Below are 12,801 nucleotides of genomic sequence, written 5' to 3'. Positions count from 1 at the left end.
TCTAATGCACACCTCAATTTTCATAACTTTGAAACAAAACAAAAAAAATTATTTGCTGGTGAATATAAATGCGCCATTGAATCTAATAGGCACCTTAATTTTTGCAATGTAATTTGGCCAAAAAAGTGAGCATTAGATTTGAGTAAATACAGTATTAATGATATACTTTTGCTCCTATTTAAGGACTTTTTTAAAACAATTCAATGTCACGTTACTCTTACTGTTATTCAGACAACAACTGCATACCAAGAGATTAGTCATCATCTTTCAGTGGTCTCTGAATCTGTTGCATACATTTAATCATAATCATAAGGGTAAGTAGATAGAGCAGAATAGGGTTCATATGATTTTTATTAAGTGATCACGAGAACACCATAGTCACTGTCAAAATAGCATCTTTACCATGCAGTCACTGACCACCAGAAAGGTTCTGGATTGCAATTTATTGATTGAGAATTAAGGATTATGGATCTCTTGTGGGAAAACAAATAAACGGGATTTCAGTGTATCAGGAGAAAGCTGCTAGAATCATAGATCTGCCCTGTTTGGTGAGCAAGTGACCTGCAAAATGGCAGCTTTTCAGTCATAGCTGTCAACTCCCCCCCCCCTTATTCCAAATAGGATTCCTCGCAAGAAAAGGGAAAAGTTGACATCTATGTTTTCAGTGAAGTACCCTCTAGTCCTGTACTGAGTCTCCCCACTCAGGCTAGCCACTGGATCCTTCTGGACAGGAGGGAAAATGGGATTCTTGCTTGAGGAATGAAGTCTTTCTGAGCAGCGGGATGTTATTGTCTCCTAGTTTGTCCTCTGCTTCTGCACTATAGTTTGTCTTTTAGTTTTTGCTAACTCTTTATTTCTCTTTACTCCTAGTTTCTGGCATGTCCCACAACTCTTAGTTGCTGGCTCACCTCAGATGATTGCCCATACTAACAGATTCCTCTATTCAGTATGTAAGTGAGTGAAGAAAAGGTAGTGCAAATGAATCTGTTGCGTGCCCAAAGGTAGAAGCCATTTATACAGTCACAACCATCCTGTTTAATATTAGACACCACTGTAAAAACCATGGGAATCTCCTGTGTGCACAACTCAGTTTGCGGTGTTTTTCTTTCTGTGCACAGTTATGTGAATTGTCCCTTATGAATGTTTGCATGAAAATATTTATTATATACAGGGTGGCCCAAAAGTAGGTATACTACTTTAGAATCCAGTTTCTTTGTTCTTGACTCAAGTTCTCATCATTCGCAATATCAGTAAAGAAAACTAATCCATTGATTGATTGATTGATTGTATAGCTATTTTTCGACCACCCTGTATTATATCACATACTTATACAGTCTGCCGTCCAAAGAACTGACCAGATCTATAACTTCAGCAAGAAAGCAGCAGACCACTCACAGGGCTCTGACTGCTATCAGTTTTTTTTTTAAATTTGCATCTCAAGATCTGCTGACTAGACTTTTATTGACTAAACTCAATGACTGTGCAGCATAACACAACAGCCATTCTCAGAGGTAATTGTCAGCATGTCTGGTTCCATCTCCTACTCCTGCTACTACCATCTCTGACTTATTCTCATGACTGAATGTCATCTGTGAAGCTGATGTCAGAAGCCACAATGAGTTTTGTTTAAGAAAAATCTGTCAGTGATTAGTAAGATTTGCAGGAGAAAACTCTCAAAACAATAAATTCTTCCTCTCATACACACCGCTGTCTGTATAACGGACTCCAAAACCAACAATGGTCTGTGGGTAAGGAAAATAATGGAATGGAATGGAATGGAAACAAATGATCACTAAATGAGCCCTGATTTTCACGACCCACTGCACAATAGAGATTCAGGCATATATATTTTTTTACTCTTTAAACAGCTTTGGTATTTCACAATACAAACGGCTATTTTCCATTTCACACTTAAAATAGCAAATGTTGGGTAAAAAACTAAGACTCTGTGGACTTTTAGGAACATCTTCTGGAGAAAGGTAGGTCTGAACAGTGCAAGGAACAGACTGGGAGGCAAGTTTAGAGGAGCAGTAAAATTTTCACTTTCCCTTTGTACAAGCCACTCAGGGAAGTTAGAAGTAGCTGCTGCCTGGATTTCCTGCACAATGTGATATTGCCGCCAAACTAGATATGATGATAGTTACACAGTTTGCTCATACACAGTTGAGGTTTCTTGTTTTTTGTTTGTTTGTTGGGGTGGGGAGAAGCTGGATCAGGACCGTAGCCTGTAGGGGAGAGAGCTTTAGCACTTCCCCCCTCCATGTATCCTAATTGAACTCTCTCACTCTATCCCCCCTGACTGTTGTTCACAAAGCTCCCAGTCCAGAGCCCTCTGTAGCACAACCACACCAGCTTGGTTGTGGTATCTCATGAGAATGGCAGATCAGGTACAAACTGCTGCAGAGAGGAAAGAAGGAAACATCATATTGGGGTTGGGTTGGGGGTTGGGAGAGGAAGTTGATTAAGCAGCAAAATATCCAGGACTGGCGTTGATAGACTTTCAAACAACAGCATCTCAACCAGACAGCCATGCAAGAGCAGCTAATGGCTCTGTCTCAAAACCTCATTATTCTGTTGCATTACTTAAATGGATGACAAATCTCCAAGTGACTCCTTTTACAGTATCATCGTCTGAAATATTAATAATGTCAAAGCTGTGCGTGCTACTTGACAGTACCAAGCACAATCCAATTAGACGATACAAATATTTCTCAGCATTAGCCTCATTTCCAAATGGCTTAGAAATTGTCCATAACTACTCAGTATTAGGAGAGAGCAAAAAAGGAAAGGAGGGGTGTGTCATTAAGGATGGGTCAGTAAGCAGAAATGCTCATGTTCAGTGTTAGAAAGAAAAGAGTGGGATACTTTAGTCATCTACAAAATTGGGGTGTGGTGTGGGGCGGTGACCCCCGCCCCCATTGCAGCGTCAATAACAGGGTTCCCATTAAAGGGGTCTCAGGGGGAGGCATTGACCATATGCCCTGAGGTCGTCACTGCCCTCCCCCTCCAGTGGCGGCGAACAGGGGGCGGGCGGGCTATCTGCTTGAACATATGTTCTCCAGAGCTAGCCCACTCCCCACTCATGCTGGATAACCCTGAAATTACCCAGAACCCCGGCTGGGGGGCTGGGAAGGATAAACGCCCAATGCCTGAGCCAAGGTCGCCCTACATCTGCATATTAATAAAGTTGTGGCCAATTTAATCCCATAGAACATTGTCACGTGTCGTTATTTCCCTCAGGGGCAGCCCGGGGTTCAAGGGACTCTGCCTGGCCACGCAAATACTGTTTCAGCATCAGACACTTGGAAATGTTAAGAAGCTCCCAAGTGCTTTGCCAAGCAATTCGTAAGAACAACTATGAATGAGGAAGAATTGTCCAGCCTTCTTCAAAATATCCTTTAAGCAAATCCCTTTTTACAGGAGGATTAGTTAATGAAATGAGACATAACCACTCCACATGTTATGGCGTTCTATAATTTTTTGACTCCTAGAATTCATTGTGCATTTTTTGTGAAAATTGAGAATAACTTTTAACTAAAATGCCCCTATGAACATGTCGTGGGGGGGGGGACCACTTGATTTTCACTGTAATTTTGTGGGAAACATTTCTTACATTTTTCTATTATGCAAATAACAGAAACCAAGTTACTAATAGAAAATTCCTGTTGGTTTACTACTCTGTCTGTATGTCCCCTACCAAGGTAAGATGGAATGCCACAACATAGTTTCTGGTGTTTTGTCTAATTTCAGCGTCTCCCACAAATGATTCGTAGATGATTCATCAAAACATGTGTTATCAAACACCTCTTTATTTTTGGTAGGCCTCTTTTTCCGAACTATAGTAAGCCAAACTGTGTGATAAAAACTGAATGGAGATCAGGAGGAAAGTGGAAACTTCAATTACCAGTTTCCTCTTTGCGTGCAATCTGGCTTTCCTATCAACTGGAAACCTTGGTGTTATCAGGAAGTTAGGGCCCAGTTTTCCAGAGTATGTAATTTTTTAAAAGGTCTTTTCATGTAAAGGGAATAGTAGAAGGCAGCCTTGGTAATCACTTAGCAGTACAGAGTCTCAAGCAGAGATGTGCTCTCCCAAGCCCAGATGTTCCCAGCATGTTCACACTCCTGTCTCAGTGACGTCTATGCCATCTCCACAGAATGGAAGATGGCAGGATACCCAAGGGTGTAAACTACGGGGAGCCAGCTTCAGGCACCACTGCAGCACTTGTAGACAAACAATCAGGTTGCGTATCCACAGCAGAATGGCCTCTGGGAAGAGCACAGAGAGAAGAAACGCCATGGTGCATCTGCAACAGCACAACTGGACGCCTTCATCTGACCCAGGTGCAACAAAACACGTCTCTCCCTCAGCAGTCTCTACAGCCACAGCAGGCGCTATAACTCTCCAGTGGTTTGACTTCACCCCTGAAGGTGCACTCTCTCATAGTTTAAGACAGGTGGGGAACCTCAGACCCAAATGTGGCCCTCCAGGATTCTCTCTCTGGCCCATGGAACTCTCCCCAGACCACACCCCTCACTGCCCTTGCTTTGCACCAGAAGTGTTTTTGGCTGGCTGCAATGTGCCCCTGAACTATGGCAAACTCTTGTTTGTCTAGATGGGAGACAGTAGTATATATTAGTGTGTACAGACTAGCCTGCACAAAGGTAAAATTAACATCACTCTCAAAAAGTGGCCCAGAAGGGAATCTGGTCCTCATGCTACAAAAGGTTCTTCACTGATGCTTTAAATTTTTAACAAAAAAGCATTGATTCCTCTTCAAGCAGCAGCAATAAGCATCTCACTGATGCCCAGTAGGAATGCCCAGGGCCATTGTAAGGCGGGGTGGGTAGGGATAACTGCTTTGTGTCCACTGATGCATTTTTAACTTTACAAAGAATCCACATTCAGCTTGTCTTAACATATAAAACATAACTGAGTTGTGTTAAGTAATCCTGACTTTGCATTCTTGTTTAAGAACTTGAAAAGTATTTTGCATTATCAGTTTATGTCCAACTATGCCAGCATGTTTTGCACGCACACCCCAGCAGATGTAAGGTGCCATGATCTACCTCCTACCCACTACATTTAGCCTAGTGCTGTCAACTCTGACTCACAGAGGCCTTTCTCAGCCCTGCTGTTTGAAATCCTCTAACGGGAGATGCCAGAGTTTGGGCTTTAGGATTTTCTGCATGCAAAGCACTTGCTCTACCACTGACCTATAGTCCATCCTCAGTAGCATAGATCTCAGCTGATATTTCAACTCAAAAGTGCTTATACGGTGCAGTGATTTAAAAAATAATTATTAGTAGCATCCCTCCCTCAGATGTGGGTCACCTCAGTCGAAACCAAATGGAGCACTGTGGTATAATAAATCTAGTTTTTATTCTTGCTCTATTTTACATCGGGCATGAGAGTTATTTATAGACACCGAGAGACAGTTTCCCCCATCCCTGATTCTTTATGTTTCTGGATTGTCTCATGTGGGTCAAATGATTTAGGTGCTTGGAGAATAAAATATTTTGGTGATTACACACAAACAGCTGCTTTCAGGGCCATGACCACAACATTCCTCTTAATGTTTGTCTTTAAGTCAGTTACATCCTGTCTTATACCAGCTGCACTTTATCTTTGTTCCCAAAGAAGAAGAAGAAAGCTAACATCAGGTAAACAGTGTTGCTCAGTAGTATTTGTTTTCCAAACACTTTTGCTCAGCACTCCACACCATTTTAAGGGATGAAGTGCATTCGTGTCCCAAGAAGTTTAGGATGATGCATGTGGTTCTCCCCTGAGTGGTAGGTTAGACTGAGAGTCAGGACTGTCCCAGAGTCACTCAGTAAGCTTCATGCCTGATCAGGGATTTGAACTTTGGTCTTCACAGCCCTAGGCCATTGCTGTATCTCAGGCTTTTCCAACCTGGGCCTTCCAGCTGTTTTGGACCAGAACTTCCATCAATCCCAGCCAGCACAGCTGGAGTGCACTACTGTAGTTAGAAAAAAACTGCTCTAACGGCTGCACCAAGATTTTTGTCTCATCCTTTCACAATTATCTTGAATGTATGAACTCCTTGGAGGAAGGGAGATAGCAGAAATGAAATAAGGAATAATACCAAGGAAATAACTGTCTGCCCGCACACACACACACACACACACACACACTCCTTATTCATCCCAAACCAACCATCTGAAAGTCAAGTCCTTAGGAGGAAATTCCTCTTTTCTCTGCTACCACCACATCAGTGGGAAATGATATTAAAATGGTTTTCTGGTGGATCTGGAGACAGCACCCTTTCGTAATTGTACACAGACGACAAGTAATGAGGGAATAACCCGATTGGCATAGCTGATATATAGCTAGCACCATAGATCATCTATTGAAAATGCAATAAAGGGAAATTACAACGGGAAAGACACTGTAATTATATATTTCCTCTTCTAAGAAAGTAGGCCTGGCAGAAGGGCAGCCCTCGGCATTTTGCACAGTTAGGAATAATGTTAACAATAACTCAGAATTGTTAAGGCTGAAAGTGAGCAGAGTTTTTCTTTACATTGCTATGTCTCTCATGTCCACCTTTCAATGGTTGTCCCACATAGCCAAAATAGGATGTGCTGCACTGTTGTGTCTTCATGTTGCATCTTCAAACCAAGATACCTCCACTGGTACATTGGGAAAGTGCTTCGAATCCTGCTCCTATGCTCTGCACCAATGGGATTCACCCTAGAATGAGCTTTAGGAAGCGACCAAACACAGGCACTCTCCAGAATCCTGTTTGCCCTTTCTAAAGAGTCTGCTAGCGGTTAATCTGATGCAAGTCTCATTTCTCCAAGCAACAGCAGTAATTCTGTTGTGGCCCACCCAAGCAAATATATTTATTTTGTAACTTAAAGGCTTAGCTTGGCAAAGAATTCAAGGGCATTTCAGTGTCTTGATCCCAGCTGGTCGTGGATCACCAGGTTAAAGCAATGGGCTTTAATCTTAGGTTAGCATATGCTTCTTCAGAGCCAATATTACATTCCTAAGAAATTATAGTTATTTTTATTATTGTACAGTATATAAATAGCTTGTTGCATTTGCATTCATTTCATGCTTGAGGAACGCAATACCACTCAGCGACTGCATGAATGATCAGGGGGCTGTACCACCACCGTGGAGGCCCCCGTTGCACCCATTTTAAGTACAGCAGAGGAGACACTCCTGCCAGCAGTGTTATCTCCAATGGTTGCCACCACACAGGGGTGCATATAAGCCTATTAGGAACTTCAAGAAGTCAACTAGTAAAAAACAACAACCCAGCAAACAGAATTAAAATGTCTTCCCAGAGGTCTGTTAGAAGACCTCCTTGTTTGGTTTACAAGTTCTCACTACAAATTGTGTAACACTACTAACATAGCTAGTGCTATGACCTTCTAACATAGCTAGGTTATGACCTTCAGTGGCCAGACTGGGATTTAGGTTTACGACTGGCATTTCTGAAGACCTGCCTCCTCCTATATGAAATTGCTTATCCACTGAAGTTATCAATGCAAGCCCTGCTCCAAGTCCTCCCATTTCAGAGGCAAAGTAGGTGGTGAAGAACCTTTGCATTGGCAGTGCCCAGTCTTTGGAACACCCACCGCAGAAAAACTGAATCAGTGCCATCTTTTTACACATCCTGATGGCTGCTTACTGTTAGTTGCTCTGCTTCTCAGACTTAGTTTTTGATGTGTTCGGGCATATGGTTGGGTTTTTGTTTCCATATTTCCATGTATTAACCGATTTCTAAAAATAATCGTCTGATCTTAAATAAGCCATCTTAAAAGATGAGAAGGCAGATACTGTATTAATAATGTTTGAAATAATAAATACTTGTGATTATGTTTATATCCTGCCTTTCTTCCATGGAACTTAAGAGGACATGCACAGGATTCCCAGCTGGTCTCCCCTCTTCTCACTGATCCAGACCTTCAGCAAGGCTGCTATAGGATGTGTCTTCAGGTCATGCTACACCTGCCATAATGTATCAGGAGCATATGGATCTGCCTTCTGCCAGATCCATCTCATTCAGTATTTGTCCATTTGGTCAAATGGAGAGCTCAGTTGGTTAGAGCGTGGTGCTGATAACACCAAGGTTGCAGGTTCCATCCCTGTAAGGGAAAGCTGCATATTCCTGCATTGCAGGGGGTTGGACTAGATGATTCTCAGGGTCCCTTCCAACTCTATGATTCTCTAATTCTATGATTTAGCTCAGTATAGGCAGGAGCTCTCCAGGTCAGAAATATTTCTTATCACCATCCTTTTTAGATAGAGATGCTAGGAACTGAACCATGTGCTCTACTGATGATCAGCTATAAGGCCAGAGTACCTCCACCCTTCACCAGGAGAAATGTGCTGTGTATGAAACAGCAGAATCCACCTCAGTAAGAGAAGGGATCTTATCCACACAATTTTCGAAGTTGTTGGTTTTTCCCCAATACAAGTTCACGATCTGCTTCCCTTCCAACCCAAAATTTGTATTCACCTCTCTCCTCAAATTAGCACCCGCTTGTCGCATGCAAAGCCCTGGAGTAGAAACTGTCTGTTATGTTCAGATAGTGACTCTGTCTCACATTAAGAAAAAACATTAAGCGTAAAATAAGTAAATCTTTTAAAATATTTTATTTAGGCTAGCATTATAAACTGGAGGGTTTTTACAGGGAACAATGAGGCTTTAAATACCAGGATGCAAACCATTTATTTCCACCGAAGGCATGAAAAACAAAGCTGATCCCACTTTCATTGTTTGACAGTTTGTTTCTAAAAGCAAATTTCTAAGTATCTCAGCCTCTGGGATGGAAGAGAATCGTATGTTCAGCATTTGGAGTTTATTTTTTAATGCTGTGCACTTGAAAGAAGAGACATGCAAAAGAAAGCCTACAGAGAGACATACTTTTGGCCATCAAATGAACCTAGATATTGGCAGAAGTTTGTTTTGAGAAACAATGGCTGCTAGACAAAGTAGGAACAGATGAAAATATGTTTAAGTTCTTTATATTCTAAAACAGAACATGTTGCATGTCAGGAAAAACAGATGTTCTAAATGCTGTGAACTGAATCTCAGATTTTTATTTTAAGCCAAAACCTTTCCTACTGCTTTTGTTTCAGGTGCTGGAGAGATTCATCAAAGAACAGGCCCCACCCAACCCCCTTTTCCTAAACTGCTACTTATCCAAACTGACAACATTTCCACCACTTACCCTTGGATAATTCTTTATTCCACATATCTGCTTTGCCACATGTCACCAGGAACAGGGAAATGTGGCCAAGAACTGACAATGTGAGGCACAGATTTATTTATTTTTTAAGGCGGAGTAGAGGGTGAATAAAAGTAGAATCATAATTGTTTAAAACCAGCATAAAGCAGCAGGAGAATTAGCATGAATTAACAAGTTCTCCTAGGATATAGTGTATAGTTAGTAGGAGTTGCCAACCTTTGTTGGCACATTTGGAATTATGGAAAAGTGCCGTGGGTACCAATAACATGGATGCTGTGTGGGGTGTGGCATAATACAAAACGATGGCTGTGGGAGAGTGAGATTAACACACAATGGCTGCCATGGATCATGACACAACACAAAATGGCTGCCACATCCAAGAGAGTGGGGAAAGAGGCAGGACCACAAAATGATGGGTGTATGCCACTCTCAGCCCCTTCCCCATCAATGGGAAAGGTCTCCTACATTATCTGCTACCACACTCTAATAAAGAAGCTCTTTGTCCCTCTCCTCTGTTCATAATGGAAAGAGGGTAGGTGCCTGGGCCCGGCATCCAATGAAACCTGGTCTTGTTAAGAGGGTGTGTTCAATATGGGAGAGGCCAAGTCAGTGAAAACAGGAAGACCAATCTGTTTCTTGTGCATTGTGGAATTTTGAGTGGATATTTACTGAGACCTTTTGCAGGTGCCATAGGAGGTACTGTTGTGCATGGGTGCTGCATTGGGAGTCCCTGGAAGGTACTGTAAGGCTGGGAAATCTCATGACTGGAGATCAAATGTGGCCCTCCAGGTCTCTCTGTCAAGCCTTTGGGATTCTTCCCACACCATACGTCCTACCTCATCCACCCTGCAATACCCTCCTTACTGGCCCTGCAATACCCTCCTCAGTACTTTTGCCTGGATGAAATGTGTCCCTGAATAATGCCACTTTCTTGTCTGGATGGACAGTGGAAATGTGAGTATAGAAACCACTGACATCTGTATAGATTGTAACCTACTGCACAGAGACCACATCTCTTGTCTTGCCCACTTTTTGCCTCTGGCCTCACCCACTGCTCCAAAGCTTGCCCATGTGGGAACGCTGCCTTTAAGCTGAGATGTTTTCCCCATTCCTGGTGCAGAGATAGTTCAAGTAGTGGGCTATCATTGCAGCTTCATGGACTCCTTCAGGGAAGAGCTGTCCAAAGAGGGAAGAAGATACTTTAGAGGAGATTGCTGGGTTTATTGTCTTAGATCAGACATGGGCAAACTCTGGCCCTCCAGTTGTTTGGGACTACAATTCCCATCATCCCTGACCACTGGTCCTGTTAGCTAGGGATGGTGGGAATTGTAGTCCCAAGCATCTGGAGGGCCAGAGTTTGCCTATGCCTGTCTTAGATATATTTAAATGAATCATTTTCTTGGAAACACTACTACTGTGTTTCAGTTCATTAACTTGTGGAGTATTTTTTGTGGGCGGGAATAAAGTTATAATCTCACCTCTGGGATGAATTTACCCCAAATTAAAAATGGAGAGGAAGAAATCCATAAAAGACATGCACATTTGTGGAGAGTATTCAGTGGCTCCTCCTGATTATAGGAGCCAAAGAAAGCTGTCTGCCTTCATCAATCAAGCAAGACAGTGAGGCTCTGGGATTTAGCAAGAGGAGCTGTGGAGATGAAATGAATGAGCTCAAAGTCTTTGGGCATTTGAAGAAGCTGTTCTGGAACTGGGCCAATGTCAGGCACAAAAGGCTCCAGGCAGAGTGAGAGACGCAACGTGGCAAAAACGAGAACACTCCACAGATGCTACATTCACAGCCAGTAGTGACTTACTCAGAGTAATGCTTCTACTCGATATATTTAAGGCTAGCATTCATGTCTATCCTGCATTCATTTGCTCTTGGCCTCCTTCTTTTGCAATGGTCGCCAAATAGCACTAAGGGGATGGGATTGTAAAGAAAAACCCAGTCTGCAGAAATAACCCCATTGGGGACAAAACAAAGAACAAACCTTAAGCTAGCCACTAACAGCAAATATGTCTTCCTTAGGGATTGCTACAATAGGTTTCTGTGCTGCTAAAATCCATAGAATATGCCTGTCACTCTAAGCATCCACTTGGCGAGTTCAGTTTGAGGTTGTGCATACCAAAGGCAAAGTTCTTCAGGGAAGTTGTTCTGGGTTTGAAATGTGTTGGCACAAACAGAAAAGCCACCGGGATGGAACATTATCAACATGATTAGTTTGGATTTCTTCTCTTGCCCCTCCAAAATCATGAATATCGTTCTTGACAAAGCCAGGTTGGGGCTATGTGTAGACATAACCAGAGCCTGGAGGCTTTGTTCATTTTTGCGTTCCCATTGCCAGTGGCTTGGCACTGGAGCTACAGCAAGAAGGTTCTGTTCTGCTAAGCTGGACAAGGCAGAAGCCTAAGATCCTAGTCTTTAGACCATGCCTGGCCAATCTGGAGGCTTCAGAATGCCTATCAATATCATAGAATCATAGAGTTGGAAGAGACCACAAGGGCCATCCAGTCCAACCCCCTGCCAAGCAGGAAACACCATCAAAGCATTCCTGACAGATGGCTGTCAAGCCTCCGCTTAAAGACCTCCAAAGAAGGAGACTCCACCACACTCCTTGGTAGCAAATTCCACTGCCGAACAGCTCTCACTGTCAGGAAGTTCTTCCTAATGTTTAGGTGGAATCTTCTTTCTTGTAGTTTGAGTCCATTGTTCCGTGTCCGCTTCTCTGGAGCAGTAGAAAACAACCTTTCTCCCTCCTCTAGATGACATCCTTTTATATATTTGAACATGGCTATCATATCACCCCTTAACCTTCTCTTCTCCAGGCTAAACATACCCAGCTCCCTAAGCCGTTCCTCATAAGGTATTGTTTCCAGGCCTTTGGCCATTTTGGTTGCCCTCTTCTGGACACGTTCCAGCTTGTCAGTATCCTTCTTGAACTGTGGTGCCCAGAACTGGACACAGTATTCCAGGTGAGGTCTGACCAGAGCAGAATATAGTGGTACAATTACCTCCCTTGATCTAGACGCTATACTCCTATTGATGCAGCCCATCATTGGCTTTTTTAGCTGCTGCATCACACTGTTGACTCAGAGGCTCATGTTGCACACACACCCTTTTTCTATGAGCCCCAAAGGTGCCTATTTACTAGGGATGGTCCTTGTTTTTTTGTCCCTGATAAATTGCTGCCCCCATTTGTCTCAGTTGTTGCCTGTTGAACAAGCTGCTAGGTTTACTCAGGTTTCAGCTACTCCCATAGAAGCTAAATCTCTGAGCTGGAGGATGTGCATGTATGGATGTGTCTGCTGAAGTCTTCAGGGCACCTGCAAATTTATCTGTGCGAACATTACAGTGCCCATGCAGTTCATAGCTTGCCATTTTACATGCTGGTGCGGCTCATTTTGAACTGTTGATAGCATATTGTTGGGCACTTCCTTATTATTATCATTTTAGCATACCGGTATCCACATACTTGTTCTTGGTTGTTGTTGTTTTTCAAACAATGTAGATCCACTGACTCTTGAGGAATAAATGAACACAACACAGCAGATGGAGTAGAGCCTTCAGCCATGTGT

General features: G+C 42.7%; 1 long non-coding RNA gene across 1 annotated transcript; it reads left to right on the top strand.

Moving 5' to 3' along the window:
* The first annotated feature begins 877 nt into the window (after positions 1 to 877).
* On the top strand, positions 878 to 9,363 carry LOC117041318. The gene is made up of 2 exons (XR_004425951.1): positions 878 to 950; positions 9,116 to 9,363. It is a non-coding gene; the product is annotated as an uncharacterized LOC117041318 (long non-coding RNA).
* The last annotated feature ends 3,438 nt before the right edge of the window (positions 9,364 to 12,801 follow it).

Source organism: Lacerta agilis, chromosome 2 (assembly GCF_009819535.1).
Source record: "Lacerta agilis isolate rLacAgi1 chromosome 2, rLacAgi1.pri, whole genome shotgun sequence".
Taxonomy (NCBI): domain Eukaryota; kingdom Metazoa; phylum Chordata; class Lepidosauria; order Squamata; family Lacertidae; genus Lacerta; species Lacerta agilis.
Note: the sequence above shows the minus strand (reverse complement) of the source record. Positions and strands in the feature narration are given on the sequence as shown.